Source organism: Colletes gigas, unplaced genomic scaffold (assembly GCF_013123115.1).
Source record: "Colletes gigas isolate AHSC1104 unplaced genomic scaffold, ASM1312311v1 Colletes_gigas_Sc00016, whole genome shotgun sequence".
Classification (NCBI taxonomy): Eukaryota; Metazoa; Arthropoda; class Insecta; order Hymenoptera; family Colletidae; genus Colletes; species Colletes gigas.
Genome location: NW_025106645.1, coordinates 1,038,884 through 1,052,550, shown reverse-complemented (window position 1 = coordinate 1,052,550; position 13,667 = coordinate 1,038,884). Strand labels below are relative to the sequence as shown.

General features: G+C 37.4%; 1 protein-coding gene across 10 annotated transcripts in view; it reads right to left on the bottom strand.

The window, feature by feature from the left end:
- LOC122400162 (mastermind-like protein 2) overlaps positions 1 to 13,667 on the bottom strand; it is a 576,033-nt gene that overhangs the window by 438,682 nt on the left and 123,684 nt on the right. The gene's annotated exons all lie outside the window — the stretch shown is intronic.

Here is a 13,667-nt window from a genome sequence, read left to right as displayed (position 1 = left end):
GTATTCGAGCAAATTCAAATCCAAGGGCTTACGATTCAGAATTATCGTCGAGTAACTTAAACGACACCATCTTGGATCCACGCATATTTCATCGAACAGACTTTGTCTCTTGGGTCTTCCATCGTCTATTTTTCAATGCCAACGAACAACTCCGTCGTGTTCAGCCATTTAAACGCGGTTCTTACCTTTCGCTACCTCGACAACACAAATTAGATTAACGCGAATTAGCGAGTCGTATTCCGCGTCGACGTCTAAATTCCGAGCGTCGGTCGCGCGGAGCAGAAAACTGGCGGTTCGGTTCGCAAGACGCCATCGTTGCCAACGAGGTTGCTCTAACCACCGCCGTTGTTATTTCCATTATTATTGAAGTGCCAACACGCCCTGACAAAATGATACCACGCCGTGATAAAAGATATAATTGCACCGAAGGTTGGTCGATCTCGTTCTAGAGGAAGGAGAAAAAAAAACGGGCCGTTACTGAGTCTCAACCTTTCTGTTTCGACTCCAGGTGTAGATTAACGCTGCCATTTTGCTGCGAAAGGTCTCGACTCGCGTTAAGCCAACCGAACGATTTGCTCCGTCCGGAGTTCAATTGTGGCTTTTGTGTCTGGCATTTCAGGGATCTGTGTTCCAACAGGCGCTTTGTGAAAGAAATTTATACTCTAACGCCTCGTAGAGCTAACACAGGTCGGGTAAATAATTAGCGCGTTTCGTAAAAGCTCTCGTTGCGAGTCGCCAATATACTTTTTCCATTCGCTACGTTTAGCAAATTGACTCTCGCTATGAAACAAACGACCTCCACAGATATTTTACGACGAAGAGACTTTGTAAACAAATGACATTTATAAGGACTGAAGCCTGACGACCATTTTGTGCGTTGTGATTTCGCTGTTTGGACTTTGAACGAGTCCCAAGGCGATGCTAGCTTTAGAAAAGAAAATCATTTCCAGTAACGAGAAAACACTTTAGAGCAAATTTTGAGTCGATGGAGTCATTGTATTTTTTTCTTTTTTAAATATTGTGCGAACGGATTACTAACTGTTTTCGGTTCAAATTGGATGATTCGAACGTGGACGATAAGTAGTTCTAACAAGATGGAGCCTGTTAAAGAAAAACTTCAACAAAAGCCTGATTTCACGACTGTTTGCCAAGATTGCACGATCTAACTCCGTTGGAAATTTTTCTCTTGGGTTTTCCAACCAGTTCGATGCACGAGTCTAAAAGCAATATTATAGTCGACCATTAACGAAACAGAGATAAAACGAGATACCTCAAAAATCGGTGATCATTCTGACAAAAATTGGGTCGACGATTTAAAAATTATGACAGTGAATGCCGTGTTTAACGATACTTTTAAATAGCTTTTATTAAGTCGTTTGGAAATACGTAGGACCTGAGACAACCGGACCTAGCGCGAGGTTAATCGAATGCACCGACTAGTGCCAGTTTGGTTCTACGACCACTTCCGGGATTAGTACTGTTTGCAGAGGGTGGGAGGAAAAAAAGGTATAAAATGTGTAAGCAAGGTAGAGGCGAGTAATTACCACGAGTGGGCTATTCTACTTATCTTCGTCTTTCGTGGTCTGTGAAGAGGCCCACCTTGAGGAAGAAAGGATCTTTATCGCGGCCAAGCTTCGCGTGAAAGAGTCTATGACTGCGACGCGGAAGTACGCGTGCTTGTTCGTTGCATTATGCGCGGAACGAGGGAGCAGGAGTTATCGCGAAGAGACTATACAAGGTGTTCGTCCAAAAACTTTAAATCCAGATATCTCGAAAACCACGCGTTTTCGGGAAGAGTGTTAAATACAAAAGTTACTCGGTTTCCAGAGGTAAACACGACCATTTTATTTGTTTTTTATTCGTTGAACGTTTTCAAGGTTATTCGAAGTGTAACTTTGTTTTTCTAAATGGAAACCTATATTTTTATTTACAGATTCTCATTTCACCCATTGAAAGAACAAACTTTTGTAGGAAACATTTTTTTCTCAAATTATATCTTAATGAAATAAAAAATTTGTTTACTTATGACGCTTGTTTATTTTGTGACCGAATGTTGGACAAATTCAGGGTAATGGATTGATAGAAGAGAAATGATCATCTAGATCTTCTGATTTGACAGCACTACATTTTTTTTTTTATAGAGGGATCTAAAATCTTTAACAGTCGAAATAAAATGAATATTGACGAATTAAAGGAAATGCGTTGATTTCGAGATATTTAGATTTAAAGTTTTCGTATGGACACCCTGTATATGTATACCAAGAGGAAGTTACGATCTCGCTGGTAAAAGCGACCGTCGGAAACTTCGCCGTTGCGGTTACGTTAATTAAAAGGGCTAGGAAATAATAGAAAGGGTTAACGGGAGGCGAAGCGTGGGCGAACCCGAGAAACGAAATGACAGCCAAAGAGAACCGCTTCAAGTAGAATCCGTGTCATTAATCCCGCGAGGATACGCTCGACCGAACAGATAGCTGCTACTCGACGAACAATCCAAAGGACAATGACAGAAATTGGCCAATTTTGGATTTGTCCGGCAACGAAGGGCAGTATTTGGATATGTTCCCTCGAATCTTAAGAATTCTGAAATAGTATTATCGGAGACGATGAGAAAGTTATGAAACTTGTTTAATCGATGTTTTCTTCTTCTAAATTCAATTGTATTGTTTTTAGAAAACTTAGAATAATAGATTCTATTTAATTGAATGACAGAATATATTTTTAAAATTAACTTACAATAGAAAATTTACTTAAAGTCAAACATTTTCAACCATAATATTTAATAATAATTTAGAAACATTGTATATATGTTTGTACCGTTAAGTATTATATAAATAAAATTTTTTTTAAATTAACTGAAGTTAAGCTGCGTTGATCGCGTCCTGTACTAAGATGGGTGACCACTTTTTAAAGATAAAATTAAAAAGCAAGACAGACAAAAAACTACTTCTCAAACGTACAGAATTGTAATAAACAAACATCTGTTAAAAATAAATAGAAAGAATTTGTAAGAATCATCATTATAGTGTACGAATACGAGTGGGGGGAGTAACTGTATATTGAATACGAGAAAAAAGCAAGTTGGAAAGTGTTTGAATAATTACCACATGAATATTAAATTACGAATGATAATAAAACAGAGAAATACACGTAAGTGTAAACAGGATTAAACCAAAAGTTTCCAGACCGCAAAGGGGTTGAATCTATCGTTCGCCTTGTTTGTGAAAATTTACAAGTTTGGAAACGATTTCAAGCGAGACGAAAACTAAAAAATGGCGGCGACGAAGGTCCCCCAGGATCGACAGAGACTATTAGAGTGTCGGTGGTGGAATAAATGCAAGTATCCGGGGGGAAGGGATCGAAGAAGGAAGCGCAAGAAGAAATGAGAGGAGTTCGTTTCGCTGAATCGGTTGACGGAACGCGCAGAAATAGAATGCAAGTAGGAAATACGGCTCTTCCTAATAACGTTTCCAGTGTTTCCAGTGCGTTAGGTGGATGCCGTCATGATTTTTATCGCGTGGGTGTTATTTCGTTCGAACGACGAGGAACGTTTGTTCGCCGACCAAACAGGAGCACTAATTGCGACCGCTTCACACGCTATTCTTTTTCCGTCCTCTCTTGGCGAACGTTTCTTCTTCAACGCGCGTGAATCAGCTTTACACGGTAAATGCTTGTTGCTAACTCTACGAATCCGGTCTCGTCAGGGACGATCGACCGACATATCGACAGCGTAAGAGGTTCTATTTTGTCGTCGTCAAAAAAATTCCATTTCGTCTCATTTACGGTCCTGAAACTACCTCTGGAAAATTGACGAACTCCGAGAGCTTGACAGTTTCACTGGCCATATTTTTACTTTGGAATTAAAACAATGCTGAAGTTGAAATGTTAAGGGAAATAAATTTGGTTACGAAAATAATTACTGAGAGAAATTTTTTAGTTTTTTTGACCGACATATCGACAGCGTAAGAGGTTCTATTTTCTCGTCGTTAACAAAAATTCCATTTCGTCTGATTTTACTGGAGCTTACGGTCCTGAAACTATCTCTAAAAAATTCACGAACTCCGAGAGCTGGACACTTTCACTGGCCATATTTTTACTTTGGAATTAAAACAATGCTGAAGTTGAAATGTTGAGGGAAATAAATTTGGTTACGAAAATAATTACTAAGAGAAATTTTAATTCATGTAGTATTTCAGTTTTGAGTATAATACTTAACATTCTCGATGAAGCATTGGATTAAAAAAGGAAAAGTTATGAAAGAACGTGTAAATACGAAACAAAAGAGGACAGAGACGTTATATTATGTAGATCCTTGGTATTTGTTCGGTATCAGCAGTTAATTAAAATTATAAAATTACAAAGCTGCATCGAAAGGTCGACGAGAGGATATAGTTGCAAAATCGCAGGAGGAGCTCAGGGAGAATTCCGCAATCGGCTTAGAGGCAAGCGTTCTCGAGTTGCAAGGAACGATTTGATAAATGTTGTTGTGCAGAAATAATGTTGGACCTTCGATTAAATTTATAAACAAAAAAAGAACTCTTGATACCTTTCGAACGCGCACCTTGTAATTACGATCAACGGGACATCCGTGTCTCACCGATTATTACGACGGAGGAGGGTTAATTAACCGAACCGTTTGTCGAGGATCCTAATGAAAGGCATTTATGAAATCACGGATAAAAACACGCGTAAGAGCACAGGCCCTTTCGAGGCGAGATTCACCCTCGGTTTTCTTCCCTTCGTCTCATTCTCGAATATGGTGAAAAGTATAAGAAATGAATATGAAAAGAACAAGAGGACAAAGACGAGAAAGGAGAGCACGAAGAAAGGAGCAGGGTGTCTCGGTTATCTAGGGAATCACTTTATGGTACGCATCCAACGACTACAAGGTACACGGACAAAAGATTAAGACCAAAAGAAGAAAAAGAAAGGAATCATTTGGTCTGTATGAAAAGCATAAATACAGTGTTCTTTCTTTTTCCTCAAAGATACAGGGCCACATCAAGCAGATTAACGAACAGTGGGCGCTAAATGTTTCTGACGGCAAATTGAACAGTGGATGAATGAAACGAGTGACGAATCTCATTATTAATATTCATCAATAATCATATTGTATAATATTTTTCAGGAGCGAAATATAATTTGGACTATAGAGTGTTAATATATAAAATGATTCTTTCAAAGCTATTTTCCAAGTGACATTTTCTATTTTTCCTTGTTTCTTTTTGATAATAAATAAAAGTATCTTTGTTATTATTTACTGTAAATCGAATCAGTTACAATTATGTATAATAATGTTTCACAATCTAGAAACATAAATATTCTCCGTAAATTTCATTTTAAGGGGTCCAGTCGAAAATTGTTTGCTAGGGGTTGTATTCGTAAATGCGTATGACCAAAATTAGAATGTATTTTGTTAAATTTTTGTCCCTTGCTGTGTATCTCTGCAGGCTGGGGGGTCGTCGAAGAAGACTGGTACCGATGAGAAGCGTCATTTGTACACAAAAGGGGGGGGTTGAAGCAGCGTTACGCGGCACGTGCTTTTAAGGGGCGGGGGTAGAAAGGGAAAAAGCCAGACGGAAGAAAAGAGCAAAACGTATATTTACGGTTACGAACGTGCGAACGTGCTTCCCAGAATCGAGTAGCAATTGAAAACCTGATGAAAATTTCAGGTAATAAGTACAGGTGTCCTACAGGACGTACGAGTCATACATAATCGAGGAACCTATAATAACTCACACAACTTAATGGTATAGTATCTTCAAAAAATTTCTTTATCGAACAACGTGCTCAAACGGTTCTCCATTACACTGTGAACGTTACTGACAACGTTCATTTATTGTATTAATTAAATTAATTTAAAATTTATATATAAATGTAATATAAATTATTTATAATATGATCCTCGCAGATCTTTCAAGAAATTTATGGGTTTTCAATAAATTCCCTCTTCCCATATCGATAATAGAATAAGAGACTCCAGGACGTAATAAAACAAAAAATGATAGAGTTTTTTGCAAGTGTCAATAATTTTATGACACAAATTAGTGCAATGAATTTTTATACTTTGATTTTTCGTTACTATGAATAATAATTTTGAATAAAAATTATAAAAAATTTCTTCATCGAATCTCCATATTTCTCGATATTTATTTATTCATTTATTATACGTGTACAAATCTATTAGCGTACAAGAGAAAATATACTATTTTTACAGTTGAGATGCAGTGCTCATAAATAAATAATATACATATACAGAACAAAATAGAATTGTTAAAAAAATTCCGATAAACGTATATAATTGTCGAAAGAATCGTTATCAAACACGGAAAAACTAATTTACGAGTACGAGAAGTGGCCATCCAGTTTAACCGGAACAATTTTTAATTGCGTCACCGTTGCAGCAAAATTAGCAAACTACTTTCGCCGCGCGCGATCTAAGATCGTTAAAACGAACCGCGTAAATTGTGAAAATGTTAAGATTGCGAAATCAATCGCGCCACGAGTCGTTTTTCTCGCCGGTTTCCTATGCCGATGATCTCATTAGCAGCTAATGAAACGCCGCGAGCATCGCGCCTACGCATGATGCAACGTCTGGAAATTAATGAGTCAATAATACGTTACACGGAATCAATCTTCCCCGATTCTCCACAATCAATGTCAGTTAAAGAAGTTTAGCCCGCCGCTCGTTCGTTTTGTAATAATCCAGGGGGCCCTCTCGATGTGGAAACGTACAAAACGGACGAAACGAAAAAATTTAATCGCAGACCTCGTGCACCGCGGTATAAATGGTTGGAGTTGCCTGGCAAGAACCTCGCTGACATTCTAGCGTGCGAGCATCGATAAATGAAAGGAGAAGCTCCGACGAATAAATAGTTTCCTCGTTACGAAACGTGTTATTAATGCTCTATTTCGCGGATCTCGGCTCTGGAGAACTTTCGTCACGTATGTCTGGCAACACTTTTAATTCTGCCGCTTTACGCCATCTCTGAACGAGGAAAGCGAACATTTGCATCGGCGGCCATTTTCTACCCAAATCAAACCTATTATTAAATTTTACAAACGGAGATTGTCACGAGTTTATATCAAATGTAATAATTTGCTCGAAGAAGTACCATTTTTTTAACACGTTCACTACCAGATCAAAACAGTATAATATTTTGCAAAAGTAACATTTTTATTTTAGACCATTGTAAGCTACATAACCTAAAATTTGTTTCAATACTTATTTCTGTAACCTTGTTAAAATACACAAATTCTATCCAAATTTATTTTCCTCGACATCTTAACTTGAGAATTAATTTTTCTAGTATCTTAATGGTAAATCCTGTCTAAATTTTTAGACCCTTTTGTTGACAAAATTTCCCCCCTTCAAAAAACGTTCCTAGATGCTTAAAGAAATGATAATCCGTGGTATTAAAAATAATATTTCTGATCGAAAATTCATTTACGTATCGTATACTACGTAAATGTTCGATATTTCGATACGAAACTTGGAATATAATCGAAGTCGAAAGGAGAAACGAATAGAAAAGTACGAAAATGCCTCGTTAACGTTCCCCGGTGATTTTGGTTGCTCGTCAACGAATGATAATTGACGCGGCGACCAAATGATCGCGCAGACATTTAATGATGGACAAGGGTGACTAAATTCGAGGAAAACTCAACGAAGAGGAGTCGCAGGCGTGCATACGAAATGGAAGATATTTTCTGGCACGTTGTTACCCCGGATTATGGTACGCGTCTTCAAGCTCGAGAGGTTATATGGCTGGAAGTTGAATGGTCTGTACAAAAGTTTCACCGTCACGGGGCTCTATACTCGTTAATTCCAAAGTTTCGCGAATCTCTTCCTTCTCCGACATTTTCTTCTTTAAAGAGATGAAAGAGATGGAACAAGGGAAGACAAAAAGCGACACCACGCCCTCGCTGTTGCCCCGTTTACGGCGCTTCCGTTCGCGCCCGGATCCAAGCGAGACAGAAACCGTCATCGACCGTAATAAGATGATCCGCGGAAACGCGGAAACCTGTTTCGCGGCAAACGCGTTTGTATTATCGCGCTCGTGCTTTATTAGGAGGCTCCTTGATTACGCTCGCACGATCGGTATTTTCTAATTACGCGGGAACGCGCCTCGCATAACGAGTTAAAGACGCAGCGCATAATTTGTAATTCGTCTTTTTACAATTAGCTCCGTTTAATTACACTTTGCCCACGTTCTTGGCACTGGAATTGCGCTTTGACAATTTTCTTTTCATTTAAAAAAAAAAAAACAGATTGAAGCACTTTTTTTCAATTTGTTCGTTATAACATGGATTGCAAGGCTTTCTAGTGTGTTTATATAAGCAATAAATGAAATACGTTAATAGTAAAAAAGGATAAACGTATATTTGACTATTATATTGCATGTTTATGTAACGATAAAATTATGTAGAATTAATATTTGAATATTTATAAAATTCAATACTTTCGAAAAATAACTTAGAAGCTATCGTTGTATTAAAACGTTTGTGAGAATCTTTGATCTAAGTATTGACTCGACATCATATTTTGTTTTAATCGGTCCAATATTTCGATTATTGTTAGGTTTCACTTCTTGTAACGTTGGTAGTCGATGCAAACATCTCATAATTATTTCATCAGTATTTTTAATGCAATTAAAGCAAGATTCAAGCAAGAACCATCCTTGTTCGGTCGATAATCACTCCACAGTCGCAAGAAAACGATAAAGATTGTGTAAAAGATACCATACAATGACTAAATGATACATTATAAATATAAAAATATTTTTGAAAGTAATTAATTATATAAAGCGACTTCTAAAAATAAAGTAATATTCTTTTTACCACAAAAATGCACATATACCTATGTTTTAAATGTTATTCGTGTACAGCAATGATTCTTAAAATGAACACAGTTTTTATATATTCATTTTTCGTATAACAGATGTTTATATACGACGATATCGTTGTCTTTCACGTTTCATTGGACCACCAAAGGGATCCCCCAAGTTGGGAATATACGTTCAATTTACGAGTCACGCCTGGGTTCATATTAAGAATCATTGCTGTTTCGCTTTTTAAATGTCGTCTTTCAGGCTTCACTGACCCCTAAGAGAGAACCCCCCACGTTGGGAGGGATATAAAAATGTTCAATTTACTAATCATTACTGAATTTACAATTCGTGTTATCAGAAATGAAACTTGAATCGAGTTTCTATACAACGAAGAGTGCAAAGGGTTAAATCTATCACCGAACAAATAAGGGAAAAACCTTTACAAAATAATTTGAAAAAGTACGATATCTTTGCTGTGTCTTTCCCATGATATATTTGCACCAGACTGTACATAACGAAAAGCTTCAGTGACCGGGCACGCGATTCACGACCGGTGAAAAAATTTTTTTAGCCCGACAACACTCGCAAAACTTGTTATTAGTCACGCGGCGAGGGGTTGCAGAGAGAGAGTACACGCCCGGAATGATGTGGTGCGGAACGTGGATCGGAAGGGGGTTGATGGAAAGGGGATCGGGATCGGGAGATAGAGGGAGAGAGAAAGATAGAGGAAGCAGGCGGGGGTCACGTTAGCTCGCAATTTGCGTAATTGAGCCCTGAATTATTTACACTGTCGGGTGCGTCATACTTCTGTTCGGTAATAACCGACGAGCACGGCGTAAACGCGAAATCGGTTGACACTTAACGCGATTCAATATTACGAACAGCACCAACGGCGACGGCATTGTCTGGATTCCAAGCAGCAAAATGCCCCCTGGCCTTTGTCAGCCGTTTTTATTGCGCCAAACGGCTGTATCCGCGATTGGAACTTGCACGGCGATATAGAATCGGTCGATCGTGATTCGAGCCGGGGATCTACCCGTTCGCCAAACAACAGCTCTGACTAATTACCACGCTCCCTGCCGCCCGCCCATCGAGTCCAGCCGGTGGATTATGGCAGAGACAAAACAGATAATTGTCTAGGGCAGGGTTTCTCAAACTTTGCGTTCGACCTTTACAAAATTAACGTCGCATTCGATCCTAAGTGCAACCCTCCGGCTATCCCGAACAGGAACCTATAATCCAACAAGACCAAACGAACGGATTCTTTCATTCAACTTTAAAACAAATCAAAATAATTACATATTTCATGTTGTCATCTCGATATCTATGGATGGTCAAATGGAGTAAATTGCAAATTAATTTAAATAGTAAAATATATTTTGTTATTCCACCAAACCTTGCTGCATAGTATAGAATAGAACTAGTTTTACAAAAATTCTAAGAATTCTGTTTTTTTCAATTTCTCACCTTCGTAAGAATTGTTCTGTCTTTATTCGTCGACTGTTAAGACTCCTCTCATTGGACAAAATCCAGAAGCATAAAGTACAGACACAATTAACGAAATAGCTACAATAAATATAATAGAAAAGAAAATTTATCTCAAAGAACACTCGAAACAAAAAGTGAGATATTTAATACGAGTAATTTGTATTATAACACTCTTCATTAATAAATAAAACTATGACTTCATTTCAGATAAATGTTCATAATTAAAAATAATTTCAGTATCTTTCATTTAAAATACTTTTTGGGAAACACTGTTCTATTTGACCCTTGATATAGTTTTCTTCTTAAAGAACCTTTTTGAAGGTGGTCAACTTAGGTAACTAAGAATAGGAAACATACCTAGAAACAAATTTTAAATGATTTATAACTAATAATAAACGAAGCCCGATCCGTTGTTTCAACGATAACAATTTTAATTTGAATTACAAATTGAATTTACATTTCACGTTGTGAAAAACGAATAAAAGCTTGTTCCAGTGACAGTTCGGTCGAATAAACGTTACGAACAAATTGCTGGGCGATATTTTTATTCATCGTCCACTGTTTGAATAAAATTTTATCCGCCTGTATGACTCACCCTGTATATATTGCTTGCCCGCATAATGGGTCTGCCGCTGTTACGGTGAACGTGTTAAGCAATTCCAGCTGTAGACGTAAACTTTCTCCCTAAGGGTAATATTTGAAAACGACTATCATCTATAGCTCAGCCCAGCCTAACAAATGCGACCACTTTAGGCCACACGCGAAGTACAAACTTCGAAATAACACGAGAACTGAACGTGTAGGGCGCGAGCAGAAATCCCACTTCTGAGAATTTTAGGAAAGAAACGTTAAAATACGATTGGCTGGTCCAGAATATAGAATCTGAACAACTACTTTTACAGTCCAATTATTAGAAAATTGTTCGAAAACTAACAATTCTTCATTGAGCAAGTGAATTTATTTAAAAATTATCATGTATTCATATAATACATTACAAAAAAAAGATTACAAAGGGGCTATGTACTAAAGAAGAAAGACGAAAATAACGAATTCTAAAATTAATATCAATCTAAGCTTCTTTGCTAATCTCCAAAAAATATACTTCTTTATTTCAAATTAGAAAGAAGTCAAATACCTTTTGTTTCTTTATAATTCTTTTAATTTTTCGCCAAACGAATTGAGATAACATTCTTTCTTGTAATACATTCGATAAATCGAGCGTAGAAGTCGAAACGTCATTTGATTTATATTATTTCTATTTTGAAGGCATTTTGCATCGTGCTTGTTTGAAAAGGCTAATCATAAAATTAGATTGACGACAAGAGGAGCAGTAGCTAATGTATTCTATGCGATTACATGAAAAGTGTCACATGTTTGCGTCTTAAAATATCTATTCCTCCCACGCACAGCATCGTTAAAAAACAAGTCGAACCAGCTGTCAGCTTAACACTTTGTCAACTGCTCACTTTTTCTAAACTGCACGTAACTTGAACAACTGTAGCTCTTGCAATCCTGTGATCGATAGCATGCAACATTTTTAAATTCATTTTAAACTATTTTTACAAATTTTTGATTTCGACATTAACTTCATCTATTGTTCTTAATGTTCCTTCTTTCTTAATAATTTCTCTCGAACGTGAGTCGTGACAGCCGTGACCGAGTGACGTAGTATTTCCAAGAATTTACTATTTACTACGAGCACGTGAGATGAATGACCTCGCGACGTAAACAATGAAAAGTAAACAATCGCTTCGAACCCTTATATCTCCGAAACTAATTACGCTATCGACTTCAATTAACACTCATTTTAAAGGACATTGCATCCTCTATCGGATGAGTATATCAACTATTATTATTTATACTGTTTTCTATATTTATGTTCAAATTTACTTTCACACTATGCACCTAAAGAAGTTTCAGCAATTCTTACTTAGCAATGTTTACTTAATTAAAAATAAATTTAAATTTGTATACAGGATGTTGTGTGTAATTACCCTTTTCCATATTCGTGTTTTCTTTTAGTGGGTGACACTGTAAGTATTTGCAATGTATGCTTTAATTAAACTAAATTGCGTCGTTTATTCTTCTTTCTTTTAATTGTAAACGGTCAAAGCACTGATAGAACTTAGAGCGGGACTTTGTATATTAATATTTCCCAAACACGAGAGACACCATCTATTTGTGCATACTTAAGCGTAAAGTGCTCCTTCGCGCAACACGAGACGCAAGATGAATTACCATATTGATTCGTCGCTGAAAACAAGAAACCGTACGCTGAACGTTCGCGCGATATTACGCTGATGTATTTGGAGAACGGATATAATGTTTACGTACGTCCTTGAACAAGCACCGTTTACTTAGCGATTCACTTAACAACTTGCCGAGAAATGACTTCGTCTCTGCTAATCTGTCTTGGAGTGCGAAATATAAGCTCGCGATAATGTACTCGACAATCCTGTTGCAAATCAAGATTAAGACGGCGCATCGGGCAAAATGCAGACTCGCGTTTCCTAATACGACGAAGAAACTGGATTCCACATCCCCTGCATTCACAGTTATTAACTAATTATTCGTATAAACCGCGCCCAATCTCTGACAAACTACAGGAAACATGCAACACTTAAAAGCAGACATTTTATTGTATTAATGTGTGCATTTAGACCAGAATTTAACGTACAGTTACACTCCCCACCTGTATTCGTACACTATAAATGGAAAGTAACTCGTTTCTCTTATCAATTTTTTCCATTTATTTTTACCAAATATTGATTAACACTATGTTAGTTCTATTTACGATCCTATTACGATCTATTTAAACGAATTTCTCAACAGCATCGGCTAAAATGATGGTCACAGCACTAAAATGTTTGCAAGACAGAACGCGAACACGCGATTGTTTAGGAAATACTGCATAATGAACGTATCCGTAGCACATGCAATGTGTACAAGGACTTTAACTAAGTTTCTTTCACAATTGACCCCGCCGCACGTGGTTATTTCAGATTCGTGTCGCCGATCTGAATTTTCTACGCTAATCGCCAACGAAGCCCGATTCACCAGGGAATTTTTACAATATTCATGGGTGTGTCGAAGAAAATTTATGCGCCCTTCCACAATAAACGCACCAACATCAATTTACCGGCAACGTATGGGCAGGAATAATTGGCTGCCATTTTTTATAACCGGTGGATTAATCGACGAATATTATGCCAACCTTTCCAGAAACGAGTTCGATGAATTATTGGAAAGACGTACCGGTTCGAAACTATTGCGCCGCTCCGAGCTAATTATAGTCGTTTTGGTGGAACAATTTTTAAACAAACGATTTCCAAATTGATAAATAGGACGTTG